The 26,219-nt window shown below is 50.0% G+C and overlaps 1 long non-coding RNA gene across 1 annotated transcript; it reads left to right on the top strand.

Moving 5' to 3' along the window:
• The first annotated feature begins 16,468 nt into the window (after positions 1-16,468).
• Positions 16,469-20,453, top strand: LOC148000670 (uncharacterized). Its single transcript, XR_015638201.1, has 2 exons — positions 16,469-16,757; positions 19,737-20,453. It is a non-coding gene; the product is annotated as an uncharacterized LOC148000670 (long non-coding RNA).
• The last annotated feature ends 5,766 nt before the right edge of the window (positions 20,454-26,219 follow it).

Raw genomic sequence — 26,219 nt, forward strand, 5'->3', positions numbered from 1 at the left:
AGATCAGTGTTCTGGAAATTTCCACACCTATTTCCCAAACCTCAGCTCTCTTGTTTTTTTTTTTTTTTTTTTTTTAGAAATGGACTAACCTTTTTCTTGGGTGGGAATACTGACTCCTACACACACACGCGCGCACACACACACACACACACACACACACACACACACACACACACACGGTCATGAAGTATCACTGTCCCTGTCTGAAGCCAATAGCCAGGGTCACCCTACTAGACCCGGCCACCGGTTCCTCCCATGGCTGCTTTAGCTGCTCAGTGGAGTGCTTTGTCAGCTGCCAACCCTCCTGCCAAGAGATGAAATCTAGAGGAGAAAGCACCTCCCCTCCCGCCCGTTCTTGTGGCCAGAAGCTGGAGCGGCTGCCTGGTTCTGCTGATCACAGTTGGTACCGCAGAGAAATCAGCTAAGCCACATAACCCTATCACATTAAGCCAGGGGGGTCAGCCAGGGCCTGGGACACTGGCCAGGCTGATGCAGGGCCAGCAAGACAGGATGGGGATGGGAGGGTGATCAAGATAGGAAGGCTGTGGAGGCCTAAGAGGCAGGTCCCTGCCTTGTACAGGATCCCAGTTTGATGAGGGAGGGAGGTCAGGCTCCCAGAAGCATATAGAGAAGAGGGAAACACGTTACAGAGCGGGACTGTCACTGGAGTCAGCTAAGTCTCAGGGCAGGTCCTTCTGTTTCTTCTCTGGGCCATTGCTGACCCAGTACACTGGGGCATCATGGGTAAGCACCTGATGAGCAGCCCCAGACCTTGGAAGTGTGCAGCACCCAGTGGGTTTTAGCATATAGGATCCCAGAGGAAAGGGTTCTTTTGTCAAAGGCAAGGAAGAAGGCACAGCAAAGACACCCAGGCTTCAGGCGTGCGGCAGGAAGGATGTCTGAGTCTCGATGCAAGGATGATGGGAAAGATCATAGACCCAGAGCAACTGGAAATAAAGAACTATGGGAGCTGAGGGAACCGTGGGAGCTGAGGATCCTACGGCAGAGAGAAGGACCGAAAACTGTCCACTCAGGGACAGAAAAATTGGAGAATGGATAGAGAGCCTGGAAGCCTGGATGTACGGTGATCTCTAAATCCAAAAGGGGAGACTCTCCTTTGTCAGGGGTGCAGAGTACTCAGACGGCAGGCAGCCATTGCTGCTAGGAACAGAGGCAGGACACTTCTCAGCAACTCCATAGCCCCATGCATCTTCCTAGACTCCCTGCTGCCGCTACCCGTCCCACTTCAGCCAAAACAAAACGGGAGCATAGAGAGTGGGGATGTAGCCAAGTGGGTAGAGTGCTCCCTTAGTGTGCTTCCGGCTCTGGGTTTGAGCCCCAGCATCATATAACTGGGTGTGGTGGCGCATACCTATAATCCCAGCACTCGGAGGTGGAGGCGAGGAGGATCAGAAGTTCGAGGTCATGTTCAAGGCTAGATCGGGCTAGGTTAGACCCTGTCTCAATAATCAAACAGGGGTTAGAGAAAAGGCTCAGTGGTTAAGATCACTTGCTGTTCTTGTGGAGAGCCTCGGTTAGTCCCCTGCACCTACCTGGTGGCTCACAACTATCAGTTCCAGAGGATCTGACACCCTCTCCTGACCTCCAAGAGTGCCAGGCACACACGTGGTGCACAGTCACACACGCTGTCAAAACACTCAGGCCTCCTGGTTTCTGTCTAACCAACCACAGATCATCCTTCTCTAACCTCACTGTTCCCCAGGCATGGATCCTTCTCCAGAGTACCTTCTGTGGGACAATAGTATTGCGTCCCTGTGGGTCTTCTTCGGGATGGCTTGGGTGGCTCTGATCACCAAACTGATCTCGTTCCAATTGGCGATGTGGGGGGGGGGGGGTTGGGGGGGGCATGGGCACCACCTGCTCACACTGCTCCAAGAGGAACTTGAAGGCTCGAAACCAGAGGCCAGGCCAAGAAGGAAAACATGGAATTCTGTTTGTCAGCTGTTGCTTTGAGGTGTCTGAGGGAGTCAAAGCATCTCAAAACGTGGGTTATGAACTGTGACAAGGACAGCTAGCTGCGTTTCGCAGTCGCTGGGTCTTCCTTGCCACACTTCTGACTTTAAGCAATAATTCCACATCTTTCTTTCCAGCTGAGTTCAGCTAGGTGATAATTCAAGTTCATCCATAGGTTGCCTCCCATGTGACTTACGCGATGTGACTTTGGAAATAAAGAACGCCCCTCTTCCCCCCTTTATTCTCACCTTCTGCAATGTTGGCCTGCTGGCTGAAACTCTAGCAGCCATGTTGCATGAGTTAGAGACCATGGCGAGTGAAATTGGTTGCACAGTAACAAAAGAAGCATGGGCTCCTGGTCATCACGCTGTCATTGTACCAGACGGGAACACAGTGAACTCTAACGTCACAATTTACATACATATCCAGAAACAGACTACAACTGAGGCTGTCACCTACAGAGAGAGGCAATGCCGGGCCAGGGAGAACTTGCCCAGGATTGGTGAAAGGATTGACAGAGGGGACGGGAGATTCCTGAGCCCTCCACCCTCAGACGCCACAGGGGAATTCACAGGGCCTTTAGATGATTCCCAGGGCCAATCCAGCAAACAGGTATAACAAGAACCTGGATAGCTACTGGATCCTTAAGCCAGAGGGAAGCATGGGCGGACCTATGGTCTGTCCCTGCCTCCCCTCCGTCCTTTGTCTCGGAAGGCTCAGTTTAAACAGCCCAACTGTCTACACTGCATCCTCCCCACGCCTGCAGTTTCCTTGCCTGTCCTCTGGCCCTGAGAACACAACAGCACAGAGTGGGTTATCCTCAGCTACACTGAGTTTGAGGCTAGCCTGTCTCAAAAAAAAAAAAAAAAAAAAAAAGAAAAGAGAAGGAGAGCAAAGAGATCACCACTGGGAAGGGCGCATAGAGGGAGGCAGGGGAGTAAGGAGAGGCTAAGCAGAGAGGCTGAGGCTGACTTGCTGCCTGCAGGAGGACTCGATCACCCTGCCTTCCTGGCAGGCTCAGATGTGGCCACCCTCTGCCCACAGACAGAAAGGATGCTCGAAGCAGGCCTTCGGGACCAGGTGTGCAGCCCACCTTCCAGGGTAGGAACCTTGATTCTGTCCTAGCAGGCTCTGTTACCCCAGGCAAACTCCGAGTGATCATCAGTTCCCCTCTGCAACACAGATAAGATCTCCCAGGATTGATGACTAAGGCTTGCAAAGGACTGTAAGCAGTGCGTCAGCCCCTACAAACATGCATGCCTTCCTAGCCAGGTCGGTGGACCGAGGCCGGAGGAACCACTGCTCTGCTTGGATCCGGCTGACGTGGCATCTCCGCTGACCTCTTGGCAGTAGCCAGGGTGGAACCGGCCTCTGCCCCTGGGGGGCTCCCTGCTGACACTATCACATGCTGGCCAGGATGAGGGGCTCTGGACGTCTGTGACTCATGGGGGAACATCCAGGAAGAGTCCAAGAAATGTAGGCCAAGTGTGCAGATGTGGCCCAGGGACCAGCCACAGCTGCTCCAAGATGCTTCCTGCAGCCGCAGCTCGCTCTTCTGTCCCTCCAGCACTTGCCGTCCTGACTGCATGGCTTCCGGCATGACCCTTCCCTTTAAGACACCTTTATCGTTAGTCACATCGTGTTTTGCTCGGGCTTGGTTTCGAGTGTTCGAGATCAGGTCTCATGGGATCCAGGCCGGCCTTGATTCTGAACTCCTTATCCCCCCACCCCCCATCTCCAGGATTAGGATTTAAAAATGTGCACACGATGGGGAGCACTGGCTTAGCCTCCGAAATTGTCCTGGAGGGACGATAGTTGCTAAGGCCATCAAGAACATGAGGCTGGGCAGAGTGGCACATAACTTTAATCCCAACGTTTGGGAGACAGAGATAGGCAGCTCTCCATGAATCTGAGGCCAGCCTGGTCTACATATTCAGGCCAGCCAGGGATACATAGTAAGACACTGTCCTTTTTTTTTTTTTTTTAAAGTCAGCAAGATGACCTCAGCTCATCAGCCCCCAGGCCTGCATGGTGGAAGGAGAAACCCAGCCCCTGTAAATTGTCTTCTGACTTCCACACGCATGCCATGAGACAGAAGCACTGCTCCCAAACTCAAATAATCAATGAATAAATCCTAGCCACGTCCGGCACGGTGGCGTAGATCTGTAAGCTATTTAGGAGGCTGAGGCAGAATGGCTTCGAGTTCAAGGCCAGCCTGGGCTTGAGTTCAAGGGCAGCTTAGGCAATTTGGCAAGACCCTATCCTAAAACTAAAAGTGAGAAGAGGGCCGGGGCTGTAGTTTGGCGGCAGAGTGCTTGCCTAGCATGTTCAAAGCCCTGGGTTCAGAGGGCTATGGCAAATACAGAGTAGTCCTTTCAGGCAGTCCAGAGAGATGTCCTTCATGTCCTATAATGTCAAGCATCTCCTCTCCACCTATGAGAGAGGAGGTGGCTCTAAAGTCTCTTTATATCTGCCTCCTCACCCCAACGAATCCCCACTTTACCCAACCCATTAACAACCAACTAACCCCCCAACCCCTGCCTCTCTCTCTTTCTGCAAGGAAGACTTGGACATGTTCACCAGGCCTTAAGTTCATTGGGCCTCAGTCCCCTCAGTCCCCTGAGTCCCCCCTGCCCTCCAGTCTCCTTCTCTGGATCTTCAGCCTGGAGAAAGGTATCCAACAGTGCTAGGAGCCAGCCACAGAAGTACTCGACCGACCCCACAGAAGCTTGTGAACTCCTAAGACTGAGCCAACTTTATGAGACTCCCATCCCCAAGGCCCCTGGGCCCTTATCTCACCAGATCCCCACCCTGGGCTCCAGGCCAGGAGTTCGCTGTCCTGAAGTAGGCCTGCTGACCTCCACCCTCATCGGGCCACCCACAGGGCTGTTTCCCACCCACCCACCCACACTGCTCCAGCCTCCCTGCCTTCCTTCATCCTTGGCTGGACAAATCTCTGTCTGAGTAAAATCTTTCTTGGAATCACAGAGACCTCCTCCAGTCCAATCCCTGTACCGGGGCCTGGGGGCTGGGACCCATGTCCAACCAGAGTGGAACCTGTCCCTTTCCTATGCCTCAAACAAACGGGCCATAGCATGAAGACTAGTGCTTCTCAACCTTCCTAATGCTACCAACTTTTGATACAGTTCCTCATGTCACCTTCATATCCCAATCAACCATAAAATTACTTTTGTTGCTACTATTATGAATCATAATGTAAATATTTGACATTCGACTTCTGTGAAAGGGTCATTTGACGCCTAAGGGGGTCACGACCCACAGGTTGAGAACCACTGATGAAGACACCTGTGCCCTGGCCTCTCTCCATGCCACCCTCTGACCCATTTGTATAGGAGTTATTTCTTTGACGGGTGTATCTGTTCTATGGCTGCCACCAACCCGTTGGTCACTTGTTCACTGGCATGGTTATTGAATAGACTGTGGCAGGTACCGTGAAGCTCATGGTCAGGGCTCCATCCCTAATCTTAAGTACCCACTGGGGTCTCAGAATCCATCCCCCTCCAGACAAGAAGAGATCCACATATCTAGAAGCTGTACCACCCTCAGAGCTAACGCCATCCCCACCCCCACCCCCAATTCCACCCCCACTCCCAACCGGGTATTAATTACCTCTGCATTATGTGTCCTTAATGTGGCCTGAGGAAAGGGCCAGCTGCTCTCTGCAAGGACCTGCTGGGCCCTTACCCAGAGCATCAGGCAGGAGCAGAGACTCGAGCAGGAACTAAATCACGCACTTACCCTGACCCTGAGCCACTCCAGCCCTAGAAAGGTCAGCAAGATAATAGAGGCCCTGTCATACTACAAGGTGCCCATGAGATAAGTCACCTGGGCTTGCATCTGTCCTGTTGATGACAGTCTTACAACACCCGCTGTCATGGAAAGGCCTAGAAGTTCAGAGAGTGATCCTCCTGCCTGATAGGAAGGCCTTTGGAGGGGGAGAAAACTTGTTAAGTTCTGCTTCCCGATCCTACCTGGGTTCTCTTCCAGAATCACATTGGTCTGATCTATGTGCCTCTGGGCCAGTCACCTGTCCTTGGGGTGGCCAACTCATCCCGTGATTCCTGGAATCATTCTGGAAAAGCACCACACCCAAGGTTCTCCTTAGTCCTCAGAACAGTGGAACAAATGCCCAGACCTTCGCCCACATAGCTGTCCCATGCAAGGAGCAGGTCTGTCCACAGGTCTCCACAGGGAGCAATCCAAGTGGGCACAGAAGGTGGAGGTTCCTAGCTCATGGGAGTTCGAGATCTAGCACCCAGACCTTTCTATGACCTCTGTCTCCTCTGTTTGCATTCCCCAATAGCTAACCATGGAAAGGATCTAGTCACAAGGAGTTTATGTGGGACTGACTGTAAGAAACGAGGAATTAAAGAAGAGTTAAAAAGACACACGACTAGCAGCCAAGTCAGCTACAGAGGACATTTTAGGAAGGCTGGAGAAAGCATGTCTCCTGAGGCAGCCTCCAAGGGACAAGGAACAGCATCTTCTCAGGGAGGGCAGGGGCACTAACTCCCAGTTCTGTGGCAAAGTGCATGAGGATGATGGATGCCTGCCGGGCCCTGCCAGCCTCAGCCGTGATCTCCCTCATCATTCATACAAGGTGCAGGAGGCCTGAGAGGAAAGAAGATGCTGGCCTAGGTGTGGGAGGGGGCTCAAGGTAGTTGAGGAGAAGAGGGGCTTCTGGGAAAGCACAGACACAGATCAAGATGAGCAAGGAAAGCCTGTGGGGGGAGGGGGAGAGGAGGGGGAGAGGAAGCAGAAAGGGGGGAGGGGAGAAATGAGAAGGGAAGAGCGAGGGGAGGGAAGAAAAGAGCCCGAGAGAAGAGAAAAGGTGACAAGAGGAAATTCATCACAAGGAAATTCCTCACAAGCCAGGTGGGGTGGTACACGCCTGTTAGTCCCGCACTGGAATTTGGACATAGGAGGATCAGAATTTTGAGACCATCCTTGGCTACATAGTGACTTGGAGGCTAGCCTGGGCTACCTAAGGCCCTGTTTCAAAAATAAAAAGATGAAGGGAAGGAAGAGAGAGAGGGGGAAAGAGGGAAGAAGGGAGAGAGGAAGGGAGGGAGGGAGGAAAAGAGGAAGGCAGGGCTAGGGGTTTGACCCAGAGGTTGAAAACTTGCCCAGTTTTCAACACAAGGCTCTGGCTTCCAACTCCAACATGGCAAAAACTGAAAAATAAACATCATAATCTCCTTCCTCCAGCTGAGGCCGAGGGAGAGCCAGAGCCTCTTGTCCTAGAGGTTACAGAGGTCAGGGGAATGCTGGGTCCCACCCAGAGCAGAGGTGAGGGAGGCTTCTCTAGCCGAAGTCCTAGGCCAGGAGCCAGAGCGTTGAAGGAAGGAGGCCTTGGGGTGGTTGAGGAGTCAGCCCTGGGCCAGGTACAGCCAGCCAGCCTAGATGCAGGAGGCCATTGGCTAACACCACACTGCACAAATATTGTTGTTTTGACTGCTCGTGGGATTCGCTATTTTCCCAGGGAACCACAGGCATGACGTGTGAGCTCACTGCAGAGCAGGGCCCACGAGGAGAACAGTACCTTCTGGCCAGGCACGTGTGCACACAAACACGCATGCACATGCATGTGCACATGCTCACACTCCTACCCAGAACGCAGAGCCCTCATTCTGCGTGCAGCTCACTGGCTTCTCTGGGGGTAGGCAGGTTATTTAAACTCTCAGTACCACAGATGCTGACATACAACACATACAACACATACATACAACAATAGCTGCCTCCCAGGGATGAGAAAAGATGGTAAGAGTGGCCTAGGGTGGCCTCCGGCCATGACTTGGTAGAGAAGTGACTAGCTTTACCTAAAGCCCTGGATTTGATCCCCAACACCACATAAATGAGACATGGTGTCACACACTTTCAATATCTGTAATCTGGAGGTTGAGGTAGGAGGATCAGTTTTCAAGACTAGCCTTGGCTACATTACAGTTTGAGGGTAGCCTGGTCTAGGTGAGAGCCAATTTCAGAGAAAGAAGACAGACAAAAGAAGTTGACCAATTACAAATTCCATCACTGTGTGTAATGGTCCGTTTTAACAGTCAACTTTATTGGGCTGAAGAGATGGCTCAGTGGTTAAGACGACCCAAGTTCTGGGGCTGGGGATTTAGCTCAGTGGTAGAGCGCTTACCTAGGAAGCGCAAAGCCCTGGGTTCGGTCCCAGCTCAAAAAAAAAAAAAAAAAAAAGACAACCTAAGTTCTGTTCCTAGGACTCCTGTCCGGCAGTTCACAGCTACCTGTGAACTACAGCTTCAGGGAGATCTGACACCCTCTTCTGGATTCTGAGGGCATGGCACTCATGTACTCATAGACACCAATTTATTCATAGAATAAAAAAAAAGTAAATAATTTTAGAAAGAAATAACTTGGGAGGGGGTGAGTCAAACACACCCCTGGGGGTGATTGTGGGCATTCCCAGAAGCAATTAGATCCTGAGGGCTTTAGCCTGAAGGAAAGTTCGTCCCTTGGTGAGGTCTGGTGGTGTTTTTGGCAGGTAGTGATTGGGAGGGGGCAGGGCCTTCTTGGAGGAAGTAGATCATTTGAGGACATATTTTTGCCCTGTTCCCTCTCTGTTTCCTGTCTGCCAAGGAGTGAATAGCCTCCCTGCCACTCTCCCAACCGCCATGATGCTCTTCCTTAAGAGCATGGGCTAAGGGATCCAGGTCTGATCCCATTGAAACCCTGAGCGCAGATAAACCCTTATTCCTCCCTCAGTTTGTTTCTGGCAGGTATTTGGCCCCAGCGACAGCTCACATGCTACATATGTGAGAAGGGAAAAAGAGCCCGTGTTTGAACAGTTTAGTCAGATGTGTGAACAACCTATGAAAATTGGTTTTTTTTTTCTTTTTTCTTTTTTCTTTTTTTTCGGAGCTGGGGACCGAACTCAGGGCCTTGTGCTTGCTAGGCAAGCGCTCTACCACTGAGCTAAATCCCCAACCAAAAAAAATTTTTTTTAAAGATTTTATTTATTTATTTTATTTATATGACAAGTACACTGCAGCTGTCTTCAGACACACCAGAAGAGGACATCAGATCCTATGACAGATGGTCGTGAGCCACCATGTGGTTGCTGGGATTTGAACTCAGGACCCCTGGAAGAGCAGTCAGTGCTCTTAACCTCTGAGCCATCTCTCCAGCCCCGAAAATTGTTTTTAAAGGGAGAGCCAATCTCTTTTCTTTTCTTTTCTTTCCTTTTTTCTTTTTCTTTTCTTTTTTCTTTTTCTTTTCTTTTTTTTTTTTTTTTTGACTTTTGTTCTTCCAACCTTGTAAAGATTTTGGTTGATATTGCAACAGAGATCTTGGATCGGGAGGCGAAAGTTCTACATCAAAGTGATCAAGGGGTTGGGGATTTAGCTCAGTGGTAGAGCGCTTGCCTAGCAAGCGCAAGGCCCTGGGTTTGGTCCCCAGCTCCGAAAAAGAAAAAAGAAAAAAAAAAAAGAAAAGAAAAAAAAATAAAGTGATCAAACCAGCTGGGGTGTCTTACATGCTCACATTGACAAACCACTCTGAATAGCCTTCCCACGCTCACTGGATGTATGTGGCCCTGGGAAGTGCTGGGACCATAACACTTAGCCAATGACTCCATGGCCAAAGGCACCATAGATGAGGGTGAATCACGGGCAGATGGTTTGAGAAGGCCTGGAGAATCTGAAATCAACCAAGAAACAAATCTCCCTCTCTCTGTCTTTCTTCTTTCTGCCTCTGTTTATTTTCTGAGACAAAAATCTCACTATGTAGTTCTGGCTGGCCTGGAACTTGCTATACACAGACAGTCTTGCCTCAAAATCACAGAGATCCTCCAGCTTCTGCCTTTCGAGTGCTGGGATTAAAGGTGTGCACCACAGTACCCCCTTCACCTTCTTGGCCACAGCTGTGCGAACATTTTAGGTGACTCCCTCTTCTTTCTTCCCTCTCTCCCTCCCTCCCTTTTATTCTCTTCTTCCTTCCATGAGAAAATGTCTTCTCTGTGAAACTTATGGCCATGACTAGAGAAATCTAACTACTGACACATGGCAGACATTATTTTGAGTGTGGGGAGGGCTAGACCATTTGCTTGAATCCCTGCAGAGGCTCAGGTCGATGTTAGCCCTGAGGTGCACATAGATTGGGGCCGGAGGTTCTGGCCTTCTGACTCAGTGCTCACACTTAGCCTTGGGGATTAGGCGAACACCCAAAGAATCCTAACAGTTACAGAGAGACTCCAAAAGACAGACACGGGGGCTTCTGTGCGAGGCTGGGGAGGCTGGAACTCCATTTCTGGAATCAGATATGGCGCCCAGCTGATCAGCTTCAGTCATTGTCTGCCAGTGTTCCTGCAGCTGGCTAAATGTGGTGTCTCTCTACTTTTCATTTCTGAGGCTGGTTTTTCCTCTGAGTCCCCTCCCCACACACCTGAACTGCTGGGTTCATTTCTTCTGTCTCCTGTCCTGGCTCGTGATGGCTGCTTGAGACCCAGTCCTTTTGTCTGTATTCAGAAGAAGAAGAAGAAGAAGAAGAAGAAGAAGAAGAAGAAGAAGAAGAAGAAGAAGAAGAAGAAGAAGAAGAAGAAGAGAAGAAGAGAAGGAGGAGGAGGAAGAGGAGGAGGAGGAGGAGGAGGAGGAGGAGGAGGAGGAGGAGGAGGAGGAGGAGAGTATGTGTCACATCCCACATTTCCTTTTAGACTCTTAGATTTCAGTGATGGAGCAAACTCACACTGGAATGCCCCACTGCAAGGGGAACTGGGAAATGTAGTCTTATGGTTGCTTGGCAAAGTAACCAGTTATAAAAGACTAAAAAGTGGAAGGCTTGGAAAATACTAGAAGTTTCTACTGTGAGATCCAGAAACATCAACAGATGCAGCCTAGGCCTCTGTCTTGACAGCAGCAATTACTGTGCACATGGTTGACCAGACGGCTCCATTTAAAGGCCTAAAAACAGGGCTGATGAACTGTGTGCCTAACATTTGAGATGATACTGGGTTTCATCCCCAATATCACACTAACCAGGCACACTCAGGAGGTGAAGACAGGGGGATCACAAGTTCAAAGTCATCCTATGAGACCTTGTCTGTGGAGGGGATGACATACACAGATTGGTGCTATCATGTGATAGAGTCCTAATCAAATGCTCCATGAAGAAGTCAGGCCCCAAGTCTCAGGCTGTGCTCCAGCTTCTATGGCCATGCAGAGTGGGACATACATGGGTAGATGGCAGATAAACTGGACTGGGGATGGTGCTCAGTGGGTGGGTGCTTATTGTGAAAATGGGAAGAACTAAGTTTGATCCCCGAAACCCACACGGATAGCCTGTGTGGTGGCAGCACAGGTCTGCAATCACAGTGCTGAAGAAGAGGAGGTAGGAAGCTCCCTGCGGCTCCCTGGTCAGCCAGCATAGCCTAATAGGTGAGTTCCTGGAATTAGTAAGGACCCCAGCTCACAACCCAGGGAGGGTGCGGAGAGAAGACGCAGTGGTGAAGAGCACTGGTTCCTCTTACAGAGGACCTGGGTTCTGCTCATAACAAACAGGACAGCTCACAGCTTCAGTTCCAGGCAACCCAACGCCCTCTTCTGGCCTATGCTGTCACTGCATGCATGTGGTACACACACAGACAAACAGAGACACACACGGACACAGACACACACACATAGACACAGAGACACACACACAGACACACACACAGACACACACACACAGACACACACACACACACACACACACACACACACACACACCAGACACCCCTACGTACACACAAAAAGGAGTTCGGTTGTCGCTTGAGATGACTGGAAAGAGGCGGTAGCTTAAGGACTTGGTGTACTGGAGGTGATGAGATTATTCTAGAATGGACTGTGGTGATGGCCACACTTGTCTATGGATAGACTAAAAGCCACTGGACTGCGCCCTTACAGTGATTTACTCTGTGGTACACAGATTGTATCTCAGAACTGTCCTCGACCTTTCTAGAAGCCTGAGTGCACAACCTGCCTTTTTCATTCTCAGTGCCTGGCACGCAGTGGCCTCCTCGGACCTCTGATTGGTCTCTTCCTCTCTGCTTTCATCCTGGGTTACTTATGACTAGTCCCTACTCACTGGCATCTTGTCGATTTCTTCCCTGTCCTACTGCCACCAAACCAGCTCAAATGCCCACTGTTTCAACCTCAAAAACACCTGATGCCCCTTGCTATCTTTATGTCCTTTCTCCTCCCAGGAGCTGGGGGCATTGCAGAGGTCTGAGGAGATGGCTCAGGAGATAAAGGGTTACTGTGCAGGCAGAGGACCTGATTTCAGTCTCTAGAATGTCTGTGAATGCTGTTTGGAGTGGAATATGTTTGAAAGCCCTGTGCTGAGGTGGTGGATTCCCAGGGCCTGGTGCCAGTCTGCCTAGCCCGACTCAAGTTCTAAGGCAGTGAGAGGCATCTGTCTCAAAAAATAAAAAAGTGGCAATCTTCTGAAGGATGATAGCTGAGGTTGTCCTCTAAACACACACATGCACATTTATGTCACATGCACATGTGTGTGCACATGCATATGCGGAAAATGTCAGATTGGATCTTTCATGCCTATGTCAATCACCTCAGTGATTTCTCACTGCTTTTAACCAATGAGCCAAGCCTAAAAGATAGCTTTTGAGTTCCTCAAACCTGCCAGTGGCCCACCTCCACAGACAGCTGCCTTTTCCACCTCTGTCCCATTGCCTGTATCCCCTGAGCTATTGTCCTGTAAGGACTTCCATACCACCACAGACAAGCCCCCATGTCTGTGCTTAGCAGTCTAGAGGTCCCAGCTCCCAGCTCCCAGCTCTCACTACCCCTCCCGTACAGTGTGGGTCTCAGGCACCAAAGCCTTCACACATCCCAACCTTCCTTCAAGACATTGCTGTCCCATGTTAGTGGTTACATGCTTAACATGTGGATTACCACTCAACTGAACTCAGCAAATATTTACAGAAGAGTGAGCATACAGAGTGCCAGAGTTGTTGGGCAGTGGTGGGGAGCATCTTTTATCCCAACATTCAGGAGGCAAAGACAAGTGGATCTGAGATTGAGGCTAGCCTGGTCTATGGAGCAAGTTCTGGGACAGCCAGGGACACACAGAGAAATGCTGTCTCAAAACAAATAAAACAGAAAAACAAAGCAAAAAACAAAACAAAACAACAACAACAAAACTCAGAATGCCAGACTGTCTACTGCATGCTATTACCTCCTTCTGATCCTAGACCCTAACCTATAGGGCCTCCAGTTGCCTCTGCTGTCGCCTGAAGAGAAGGGACCACCCTGGTGACAGTGTCCTAAATAATTGGGACTGTGAGAGCAATGACTCACGTCTCTTCTCCCCATCGTACATGAGCTCTTGTACTTCAGAATCCAACATTCTGTGAAGAGTACATTGTGGAAGGACTTGAGTCTGCCTTTACTGGCTCCCTCCTGAGTCCCTCTTTGTGACAGGCCTGGTTTGTGTCTGAGCAATCATGGAAGCCTGTGCATGTGTGGGCACAGCCTAGGACACAGAATGGGTTTCAAGGACACAAACATGTTGCTGTAGTTTGGATGTAAATGTTTCCTACAACCTCAGTGTTTGAACTCTCCATTCCTGGCTGGTGGCGTTGTCATAGGACAGAGGCCTATTGGACATAGGCCACTTGGGTAGGAACTTTATAGTGTGACACTAACCCTGGGCAGATGTGAACAAGCCACTTCAAGACAAAGTAAGTACATAACCAAAGTCTAACTTGATGAACCAGTGAGTTTTACTGAGGTCCCTTATAGGAGTATGGGAGAAAGAGTTAGTTATTTACAGGAGCAGAGATCATTCTGCAATAGGAAACCCAACCCAGCATGGGGGTGTCAGCTAAGGAAAGCTGGAACTCTCTGTGTGACTTGTCCACCATTCAACAGGCCAGTATGTGTCTTCTCCACACATGTCACATCTCAGCCCGGTCCAAAAAGTTCCAATGATCTGAGAGGCACTCTCAGCAGTCCTTACTGCTCATATAACTTTGGGAAAGGATGGGCCTTGTACATTTTAGTTTCAGTGACTTCCTAGGACTTGTGAGTTGTTTACTTCCTTAGTCTTCCTAAGTCTCCCTTTAGAATTTCTCAGGTCTTTTTTTTTTTTCTTTTTTTTTTTTAGGAGCTGGGGACCGAACCCAGGGCCTTGCGCTTGCTAGGCAAGCGCTCTACCACTGAGCTAAATCCCCAACCCCCGAATTTCTCAGGTCTTAAAAAGCTTTACTTCATGAAGGAATGTTTTAACTTAGAACTGTAGCTTTCAAACCTTTAATACAATTCCTCATTTGGTGGTGACCCCAAAACTGTTTTCATTGTTACTTTGTAACTGTAATTTTGCTACTGTCATGATTCGTAATATAAATTGTGTTTTCTGATGGTCTTTGGTGGCCTGGAAGGGGTCATGACTCACAGGTTGAGAACCATTGACTTAGAAGAGGTTGAGTTGACAACTACATTGCAGACTTGAGGGGTATGACACAACTCAACTTCTTGCCCGAGATCATTTACCACGGTGTGAACAAGCCATGCCACTAAGCTCTGCTGACACAGATGGAGTCATGCCAGCCACCATGATGATCTATAACCCCCTCAGACTGAGTCAAAAGAAATCTCTCCTTTCTTAAACTGTTTCTGTCAAGTTTTGGTCACTTGAGAAAACTGTGTGTGTGTGCGCAAGCATGTGCATATAATGCAAGCCTCACTTGAAGTGCTGCCTCAAATAGTGTGGAAAGAGAATGGAATTGCCATCTCTTCTTCTCCCATCTCCTTTATCACTCTGAGTACTGCCTAGGTAACCAGCCAAATCTTTATCCCACCCTAACTTGTTTGTCTTGGAGGAGGAAATGCCTGTAGGCCAGTAGTTCCTCCTGAACTGGGCTGGATGAAACTAGCTAGGCACAAGATGGCTGCCAAGCTTACCCCTAAACAACTTCTAAGAAGTCCATCTTTGTGCCGAAGGACATATTCTTTAGCGCTGTGACAGTAGAAGGTTGCCATGGCAACAACTAACAAGAACCATGCAAAGAGTGAAAAGAAATGGTGATAAGATTCCTGGGAAACATCTCATCCTCAGAAAACGCATAAATATTCTTCCTTTTCTTTGTTAATCTACCCCTTTCCTCCCTTTAAAACAGTTACTCTTGTGTCAAGCATGTGGGTGTTTGTCTGCATGTCTGTATGTGTACTGTGTAGGTGCAGTTCTTGTGGAGGCCAGAAGAGGGCATTAGATCTCCTGGAACTGGAGTTAGAGGTGGTCGTAAGCTGCCATGTGGGTGCCAGGAAGCAAAGGACAGCAGGAAGTCCCATCTCCCCAGCCTCCCTCTCTTGTTTTTATCACCATAGATCTGCAGACTCCTGAGCTGCAAAGGCAGAGCGGTTAATCTGTCGTTACTCTATCAGCACACCTCTCGCTGAAGCCATTTATTCTTGGCCAAGAGTAGAAGTCTCCTCCACTGGTCAGTCTGTGCTCTGTCCTACAGTGGTCCTGCAATCCTAACAGGAAATAAGGACCCATCTCAGGGGCAACAACTAGAAATGCTTCTGGCCTCTTTTTTTCTCCTAGTCCAGGAAAAAGTAGTTTTCAAGACCAGCCAGTGGTTTGGAATAAGGAGTTTATTCATTGTAATAGTTAGTGTCAGTTGTCAACTTGATGGGGATTAGGATCAGCATGAGAGCAAATCTCTAGACATGCCCGTAAGGGAGCTACTAGACTGGGTTAATTGAGAAGGGGAGATTCACACTAAATTGGGGGGAGGGCCCCATCCCATGGGACCCTGAGCTGATGACAGCTTTCCTCTCTCTCTCTGTTTCTTGGCTGCATCCACACTGTAAACAGTCACTTCCTGCTGCCTACTGATACTATGTCTTCCCCCCCCTACATGGTGGACTGTGTTCCCTCAGACTGTGAACCAGAGGAAACCTTCCGTGCTTAAGCAGCTTTTGTCAGGATTTTGTCACCATGATGAGATTGGTGACTAATATGATCATGTAACAAAATACTATAAAATACCATTTTATTTTGCCCAGGAATTTGAACTTTAGTTGGGTCTCAGAGGGGTCATGTTTGTGTCTCCTGACGTCAGCAGGATTTCTGGAAAACTCAGCTTAGGGCCATCTGAACACTCATTCCTTTGTTCTTTGATGGTTGAGGTTGACTGGGGCCTTAATACATGTCTGCCTGGCTTCCTCCTGTGCCTAAGGCCTTCTTAATACTGTGACTGTTCCTCAAGGGTGAGTATTGGGAGAAAGACACAGTCTTGATGCTTACAAGCAAGACTGGAGCCATGCAGTGACACCTTCTCAACCTTTCCCTCTGGCTCAGCTAGCTCCGATGAGGGGAAGAAACAGCCATCTCTACATGGAAGGTTCTAGAAAAGTGTCCGCTGAAGCAAAGTTCACTTAAAAGAAAACATCCTGTTTAACATTTGTTTTTAATGCGTCTCTCATGAGTGCCCTCATCCTCTCTGTTCCCTGCCTGCACTTATCTGAGGGCGGGATGGGGGGTCATCATCTCACAGTTACTCAGACTGAAGCCAGACCTGCTGATAGTCATGCTGACCTGAGAGACAGAGAAGCCCTGAAGAGGAGGAAGGAGAAAGACTCAAGATGGGGGTGGCAGAGGCACAGTACTGAGAAATGACAGCATGTGCCGGCCACAGAAGGTACTGACAGGACAGAGGAGAGCAGGGAGGGACAGACACCCGCTGGACTTCACATGGTGTCTGCGGCAAGTCTTGGAAAGGATCAAAGCAAGAGGAGAAGGTAAGATTTGCACTGTACAAAGTTGACTTTTTGTTAAATGAAGATTCGAGAAGCGTTGGGAAAAAAGAAAAACCACCGGTGTGAGTGAGGGTTGGGAAAGCCAGAAGTGGGGGGCAGCTACCTCGGTTCTCAGGGCTCCTCTCTCCCAGGGTTCATGCAGGAAGATCCCTGTAAGACACAGCTAGGAGCCGTCCCAGCCCCACATGCGTACCCACAGCCTTGTCAAGATCTAAATTCGTGGACAGACTGAAGTCAGGTAGAGGTCTTAAATCCCTCCACTTAGGAGACAGAGGCAGTCAGAGGCCAGCCTGGTCTACAAAGTGAATTCCAGGAGAGCCAGGGTAGTAATGACAGCCAGAGCTACACAGTGAGACCATTTCAAAAGCCACCACCACCAACAGAAAGTAACAACAAAATAGCTGGGTTCTAATCCCAGAACTCATGAGACAGAGGCAGGACGGTCTCTCTGAGTTCAAGGCTGACCTGGTCTACAAAGCAAGTTCCAGGACAGCCAAGGCTACACAGAGAAATCTGGGGGAGAGGGGATGACAAAAAAACAAAACAAAACAAAAACAAAAACAAAAAACCCACAAACAAACAAACAAAAACCCAATCGAACAAACAAATCAAAAAGCCCTAAACAAACAAAAACAAAACAGACAGGTCTCTTACGCTGTGTGTGGCCTTACTATGAGTCTAAGCCGGGAGCAAATGTCCCAATGACAAAGCCAAGTGGCCTTCAATATAAGAGCTTCTCAGCCAGCAAGTACGGGGGCCAGAGACCCAGTAGGCAAGGGAATGAAGAAGCCTCGAAGACAGGAGACATACCCACGCTTTTCCCTCAGCCCTCCCACACCTGCCCTCCACTCAGTCTTTATCGATGTCAGCAGAAATACCAGGGGGAGTGGGGGAATTAGGGGAGAAGCATGTCCACTCTAGGACCAAGGCTGATGCTGTCCTGGGCCCCTTGACCTGGGCATCCCAACCGATGCCATTGTGCCCAGCAGCAAGGACACAGAGTAAATAAGTCCTCTTGAGGGGCTGAAGTGGTTGTGGAGGACTGGAACTCCAGCAATCCCCAGGTGACGGGAGAAGGACCAGCAGCACTTTAAGGTCGAGCTGGGCTACATAATGAGCCGGAGGCCAGCCTGGACTCTGAGATTTTTGTCTCAAAAGGTGGAAAGTAAAGAAACAGGGAAAAGATGGGGCACACTTAGTAGATATTGGACTCAGAGAATGTAGGGGATATGTTGTTTTATACTGATATTACTCAGAGGGCTGGGGATGTCGTTCAGCTGGTACAGGACTTGTCTAGAAGGTTTGAAGCCCTGAGCTCCAACTTCAGGGCTCATAAGCTGTGGGTGGAGGTGCGCACCTGTGACCCCAATGCTGGGGGGAGGTGGAGGCAGGAGGATGGCCTTAAGTCCAGCCTGAGATACATGAGACTCTGTCTCACATAATAATACTAATGATAACAATGATGATGATGATGATGATGATGATGATGATGATGATGATGATGATGATGGTGGGAGCCCGACAGAAACTGATGGCAAAGAGAACGTGCTATTCCTGCAAAGGACCCAGGCTCTGTTCCCATCTTACAATGGGCATCTCACAACTGCTTGGAACTTCACATCTAGGGGGATCCGACACCTCTGGCCTCCCCAGGCACCTGCACTCCTGAGTACGTAGCCACACGTGCGTGCACATAGTTAAAAAAATAATACATGAAAAAATGTAAATAGGGGTTGGGGATTTAGCTCAGTGGTAGAGCGCTTGCCTAGGAAGCGCAAGGCCCTGGGTTCGGTCCCCAGCTCCGAAAAAAAGAACCCCCCCAAAAAATGTAAATAATCATCACATGTATCACTATGTTAAAAGCACGTGAGGTATCAGGACGCAAAATCCATCTGAGGGCTTTCAGCAAACGAGGACCTGAGCCCACTCTCTCGGGGATCTGGGGTTGGTTGTGTGGAGCCAAGCCCTTTCTGGCATGCGTCCTGGCCTCTTTGACGTAGGTGGAAAAGTTGGAGAAACACCACAGAATTCCTCAACACCCGAGGTTCCCCAGGGTGGCTATGCGCATCGCCGCTGCTGTGTGCCAACGCGGCTACCTACACTTTGCACCCCGGTGAGCACCGGGTACAGCAGACTGCAGATGCTCTCTGGCAGATGGGAACTGCTCCAGAAGGATTCCCAGAATCCTTCCTGCTATTGCTCCCTCTGGTTGCGGAGTCTTCCCCATCACCCTCGTTCCCACTGGGGCGGAACCATCCCCTCTGGACTCTGGTCAGTAGTCAGCAGGAAAGGGCAGCGCAGGGACGAGCCAGACCTTGTCCTGACTGGTTGGCTATTTTGGCTCGGACTTCTGCAGTTCCCAAGTTTACCACCCTTGCCCTTTGCCCCTTGTGAGTGAGTACGGGTGGTTCTAGATTAGAAAAAGAGAGCCAACCAAGGGCTGCCTGAAGAGCTCACAGGTGGGATGGGGAGAGGAGTTCGAGGCAAGTGGTACGGCCTTGTGGGGTCTGACTAAGGAAAAGGGACAGGAAAGAAGGGCGTGTGCATGAGGAAAAAGAGAAAGGTCATGTCCTGATGTGAAGACAAAGCTATGTTCCAGTCAGGAGAGCCGGTAGCATTGCTAGAGCTCCCTCTCATAGAGTAGGCTTGGGACAGAGTATGAGACCTACACTCAAACCCCAGCAAATTCAATATAAGGAACACACAGCTTATTCCAGGGGAGCCCCAATCTAAGGGAGACATGGCCTCTGTCCTTTGGGAGCACTACTCTGACAGGATGGCCCTGGCCTGGCCCTCAGAAACCCCTACTCGGTGGACATGGTCTCCTAGGGCCCCTGCAAAGGCTCCTGCCTCACATACTCCAGGAACCTGTGCCTCTGCTCTGAATTCCCGTAAACAGAGGTGGGGACGCCAGCAGCCGAAGTACTTTTTAATCACCATTTTTTTATTGTCTTTCTGTAGGTGACTCATCCATAGGAAAGTCACAGCTCTGGAGTGAGCCCAGTAGCTCGAGATGCAAACGGAGAGGGACAGTAATGAGTGACGATTATTGACACAGTCTGGGCGGCTGCTGGGCCTTGTTCAACTGGTCACCGCAGCCGCTGGCACCGTTGCCAGAAGCAAAGAGCTGAGCTGAGATTAGAGGACACTCGGTCTGCAGGAAGCCCCATGGCAGGGCTGTCTCTAGATTCAGGCAGGAGCTGTGCGCAGTCTCGGAAAATCCGGGAATGAGGTCTGGTGAGTGGCTGCTGGTCAAGCCACTCCGTGGGAATGTACCCGAGAATAGATACGCATGCAGTGTCCCTGCCAGTTCCAGATCCTGCTCTCGTCAGCCATACCCGGTCCCTTCCCAGCCTGCCATCACGGTCCAGTCTGAGAATACTTGTGAAGTTTTCATGGTTTCATCGGAACCCTGATGCCTTAAGAGCTGGTGTTGCCTAGAACAGAGTGGTCCTGGTTCTGGTGGAAATAAGAGGGGTTTTGGGGGTAGGGGGTATGCCTCAGTTGGTGGTCTTAGAAAGTGGGCATTGTGGGTAAATATCTGTGAGCCCAGAACTGAGGAGACAAAGGCAGAAGATTCAAACCTTAAGGTCATTCTTGACAGTGGCCTTGGTGGGAAACATGTGATCCTGCTGTGGGCAGTGGGGGCAAGAGGAGAGGAAAGAACAGGGAAGGACTGAGTCCAAACTCCAATTTTCTTAGCAGCAAGTACATGTGTGAGGAGCAAGACCCAGGGACTCCTGGGTCTCCAGGACTGTGAGAGCAGGGCACTTCTCCAAGATGAGAGGGATCTTTGGACTTACCTGGAAACAGCCCTCTGGGAGGGAAGGGGTTGTCTAAGGTCTCAAAGCCTCCCAGGAGCAGGGTTAGGGATTGTGGTTTTCTCTGGCTCCCTTACTTTGCTTGACCCTCCACCCTTGCACCTGGACCCTGGGCTCTGGGCCAGGTTAAAACTCACAAGGAGACATGCCGTTCCGAGCTTCTTTAATGGGGTGGGGCGGGGAGGGGTGGGGCGGGGAGGGGTGGGGCGGGGAGGGGTGGGGCGGGGTGGCCATGGCAGTGGCTGACGGGCTCCACCCAGGGTGGGCACATTTCATCACCAGAAGGCCTGGCCAGAGATGACAGCTGCTGCAGCCCAAGGGAAGGTGTGAAAACCTCCAACTAGATCCTCATCCTGGCTCTTAGACAAGTCTCTACGGCACTCTGTCCTGCTGTCCTGGAAGGACTCAAGCTACCTCTCTCCCACTGAGGCAGCCCTGAGCCGGTGTCCCAGGCCTGTGAAATCCTGACTGTGGGAGAGGGGTGCTCCACCCAGATGTCCCCACTTGGGATAGTTCATTGGTGATCTGAAAAATTATCACTGAGGTTATCTAGTTGGTCATTAAGTCCCTTGCTCTCCAGGGAGGTGGCCACTATTATTGCTGTTGTTTGACAGGCTTGAGACAATGGGGCCTGAGAAGGACAGTGACCTGCCCGGGTGTCACAGCTAACACCTGATAGAGCTGAGGTTATTCTCCTCCCAGATGCTGTCACATCCCTCAGCCTCCGGGAAATGGATAGACACTGAGCACAAGAACCAGACACCCTAGATAAAGCATAGTGACTGCAAGTGCCAGGGGTTGGGGATAAGACCGTTCACTTGGCCATAGCAGAAATGTCTGCTTGGAATCTTGCCCTTTAAGGAAGGGATGGGAGCTAACATTGGACAAGACAGGTGTCTACTAGGTGCCAGTCTTGGGCTAGCTACCTGCAAAAAGAGGATACCAGTGCCTGGGAGATTACAGAAACGGCCTTTGCTGCGGTTACCAGGGCTGTCTTGGATTTAATATACCCAATATGTCCTTAGGGACCCTCATGAAGACACTAACACCCTCTACTGGGTTGCCAAATGATGCCAGTCAGGGTAGCCTCGCTAGTTTGATGGAAAATAGTCCATACAACGCACGGAGGCTGAGTTAATATCCTTAGTGTTCCCCAAACAGCCCACAAAACAGAGGAGAAAGCGTCATCCAAGAATTTAAAACTCAAGCCTGGAAACTGATCTTATGATCCTAGCATGATCCTGCCTTCTTCATATTGACCTCCCAGCACCTTAGTGTGCTTGGCTATAATGAAATGCACGATGCAGATCAGCTTACAAAGAAGAAAGGTTTAGTCTGGTTCCCAACCTCAGGGGGTTCAACTGTGACTTCCCTGATGCTCTGGGGCCTGTGTCAGCCACAATGCTTCATGGGAGAATGCTTAGCAGAGGAAACTTAAACTTTCCACCACCTCTCAATAGCCCTCTGGGGGTGAAGCCTTTAACACTTGGACACTCAGATCCAAGCTACATCACCAAGAAGACGAATTGCTAAAAAACACTGCTAACCCGCTTTTCTAAGTATTTTGTTTGTGAATGTCGATGCACTTCAGATGGCCTTTGCACCGTGGTATGAACTAGTGATCAGCATGCTTAGCAAAAACTCACTAAAGAACAGGACACTCAGGGGAACGTAGACGTGGAAGGGGGGCTTGGGGCCGAGAGCTGGCACTTTGAAATACATAGACAACAGAGAAACAAGACAATTTGAAAGCGGGTAGAGAACTCAGGGAACGGTGAGGTCCAATTAAAAACTTGATCAGACTTTTCCCTCCCTGAGGTGGACGGTTGGACCTGGGGTTACCGGGGAGACCTGCCCCCCAGGGGGAGGCAGTTCTAAGCTATGCAGGTTGTTTTGAAAACATGAGGACTGGAGTTTAATTTCCAGAACCGATGTGAAAAAGCTGAGCACTGTAGCACACAACTGTAATCCCAGCACTAGAGGTAGAGACAGGCGGATCCTTGAGACTCCATGGCAGACCAGTGAGAGAGCTTGACTCAAAACACAGGCATGGAATGGTGGGTGCTAGGGTTGTCCTCACACGCACACACACACTCATACGAACACATACACACATCCACACACAAGAATAAAGAAAGACATGTGGGAAACCTCACTGAGCATCTGGGGCTCAGCTTTTCTGAGACTCCATAGCCAGCCGGAGGAACTCCTGATCTCTGGAATTGTTCCGGCCTTATCCCCGATGTAACTGAACTTGTGTCTTTGTGTTTTCATTAATTTTTGTCGGCGTCACCCTCTTGTCTCTCTACCCACCTGTAATGTGGAGTAAAGGGCATGAAGCCAGAGAAAACAAACCAACAAACTAAAAAGAAGAGACATTTAAATCAGTAGTTATTTTATGCCCTGAGTGAACTTTCCCTTTCTCTCCCTACCTCCCTCTTCCTGTTTTCCCTTTTCTTTTTTCCTTAAGAAAGTCACAGTTTTCTCACCTTGCCCTTCCAAGTAATGACATCACAGGCGTCTCCTTGCCCTGAAATGCCTTGGGCACCCAGAGAAAAACAGGTCTCTGGACCGAGAGAGGTCCAGCTACAAGCTCATTTGCATATACGCAGTCCAAATATTCCTAAGTCTAGAGGACAGGCAGCCCTCCAGCTTCCAGGCACACCACAGAGCTCTCCCCAAGACTGGGCTGGTGCTGGGAGCTATGCATGTGCTCCACTCCATCCCCGGGTCCTCTCTCCACACAGCTGCCTTTGTTGTAGGCTCAAAAGCAGAGTTCTCAATCTGAACAGTCATCTCAAAGGGACCCTGCTGCACAGCTTCTGTCTGCCTCTGTTCCACCTAAGGCTGTTCAGCCGTTACCACAAAAGCTCCTTGTGCCCCATTGACACCATGCTCCGACCAGTTTCCCTGCACAGATTAAGGACTTAGAGTGTTATTAATAGTAGCTAGCTGCTTGAAAGGCTGGGAATTTCACAGGGTCCAAGGCCTGCTTGGGTAACAGTACCTGCCACCCGCTCAGGGCTGGCACCTTCTCCATTCCTTCCCGTGTTATTTAATTTTCATAGGCGCACCCCAGGACGCTCCAGGATCCTGAGGCACAGGCATGTAAGCTGATTTGCCTAAGTCTCCCTATTCCCCAATTCTGTGATGTCCAAGGACAAACAGGTTCATCTGTCAGTACCAAGAGTGCATTGCTCAGCCTACAGTAGCCAGTGTTACTGCCTCTTAAGGACTCCGAGTCACCTTCCTGCCGCTGAATGCTGCCTTTCGGAAGACTTTAAGATCTCTGAGACCCCTGCTGAAAGCCATCAGTTTTTCATTGTGGGGCGAACGGGGTCACCATGGAAATCATCAGTTCAGCGCTACAAATGAAGTGGAAAGAGGCCCTACATGTTCCTCAGACTGGGCACAACTTAGTTATAGTCCATGACCTGGGACCCTCAGTCTCCTCATCCTGACCCAGTCTGAGGCTCGAAAGTTGCCCCCCCCCACAATCATATACACACTCACACAATCATACACACACTCACACAAACACATGCACACACACTCACACACACAATTTCACACACACATGTACACACATACACAATATGCACACACATACACACATATGCACATGCATACACACATACACACACATGAGCACACATGCACACACACACATACACCACACACTCACATACATACACACACGCACATACACCACACATACACAATCACACACACTCACACACACATGCACACATACCTGCACACATACACACACTCTCTCACACACACAATTTCACACACACATGTACACACATACACAATATGCACATACATACACATATGCACACACATACACATATGCACACACATACACACGTATACACACATACACATGCATGAGCACACATGCACACATGCACATACACCACACACACAATCATACATACACTCACACACACATGCACACATACACACACTCTCTCACACACAATCTCACACACACATGTACATACATACACAATATGCACACACATACACACATTTACACACACATACACACTCATGAGCACACATGCACACACGCACATACACACGCACATACACCACACACACTCACATACATACACAAACGCACATACAGCACACGCACATGCACACACACACACACACACCTACCACCACCACCCTGCTTGCCAGCTTGCTCCTTCTCTGAAGGATTAATATATGCAAATAATTCGGAAGTTTCCTCAAACCTGTTTTTCCATGGGTGACCGAAAAACTTGGCTTGTCTCCATGTCTGCCACATTCTACGCACCTACCAACTGCCAGGCTTGAGAAGGGGACTAGGAAAGGATTTGGCCCAGGGTCTGTCTTCTCTGTTCAGCCCTGTGGGCAAGGGTGTACATATGTGTATATGTGTGTGCATATGTGTGTATGTGTGTAGATCAGGCCCTACTGCTCTGTGTCCACATAGAGAAGTGAGAGGAACACCCTCATGAGAAAGTGAGGGACTTCTGAAGAGGCAGGAAGAGTTTTAAAGAAGCTACAGGTGGGGCCCTGTGGTAGAGTGTCTGCCTTGCTTCAGCTCAGCTCTGGATTCCATACCTAGCTGGGGGGTGGGGGGAGGCTCCAGAGGGAGGGAGTGAGGGCTTCTGGTAGGCACACACCCCAGAGGCAAGAAAGGAAAAGTGAATCTGGTGGCCCAGTGGTATCTGCTGGGACTTTTCCACATACTCTGGGAAGGGTGAGAGACTGAGACCAGCTTGTACAATCTCGGGTTGAGCTGGGCTCTGAGCCAGGAAAAAAAATCGGCTTCTTTGAGAACAAGAGTGAGAGAGAGAGAATTGAGAGGGGAAAAGGGAGGAGAGGGAGGAGGGGAGAGGAGGGGGGAGGAGGGAGAGACAAAGAAACACAGAGACACAGAAAAACAGAAACAGGGAGACAGAGACAGAGAGAGACAGAGACAGGAAAATAGTTGATAAAGAAAACCCAGGGACCAAGAACCAGGGTTTGGAGGAAGAAGCCTTTTGGACGGGAACAGGCTGGGGAGTGGAAGGTAGGGATTGAGAGCTGAGAGGGTAGGGGCCACAGGACTGTCCTGCTGTGAGCAACAGGCAGAAGCCATTTGGGTGAGTGAGAGCTGGTAGCATTTACATAGCTCTTTACAGTCCCAGGGCTCTCTCTCCAGATTCTTTGCCACGCTGAGCACCCCATTGACCCCTCCAGAGAGGCAGCCTTTTAACTCCTTGTTTGGCTTTCTGTGCTGGGGATGGGAGAAGCCACAGGCAAGAGCTCCGATGTGAGTTCTTCCCCCAGCCCCACTCACTACACAGACTTGAGTTCCAGATAAAAAAAACCAAAGCAGTTCCTCAGATGCCCAGCTCTTCCCTGCCCCCAAGTCTGAGACGATGTCATGCCACCCACTGGCAACACCTGGGCCAGTGTCCTAGTTCCTGTCTCTCCAGTGTGGTGCCATCTGCCCAGCTCACACCAGATGCCCGCTTCCTTCTCTGGGCTTCCGGGAGTGACTCAGGTAGGTATTGTGTTCTTGTTTATCCCCCCCCCCCATGTCTTTCTCCCACGGATGGTGAGTGCCACGAATCTCAGCCATGGCTGAACCTGGCCA

The sequence above is a fragment of the Rattus norvegicus genome, chromosome 15 (assembly GCF_021556685.1).
Source record: "Rattus norvegicus strain SHRSP/BbbUtx chromosome 15, alternate assembly SHRSP_T2T, whole genome shotgun sequence".
In the NCBI taxonomy this organism is placed as follows: Eukaryota; Metazoa; Chordata; class Mammalia; order Rodentia; family Muridae; genus Rattus; species Rattus norvegicus.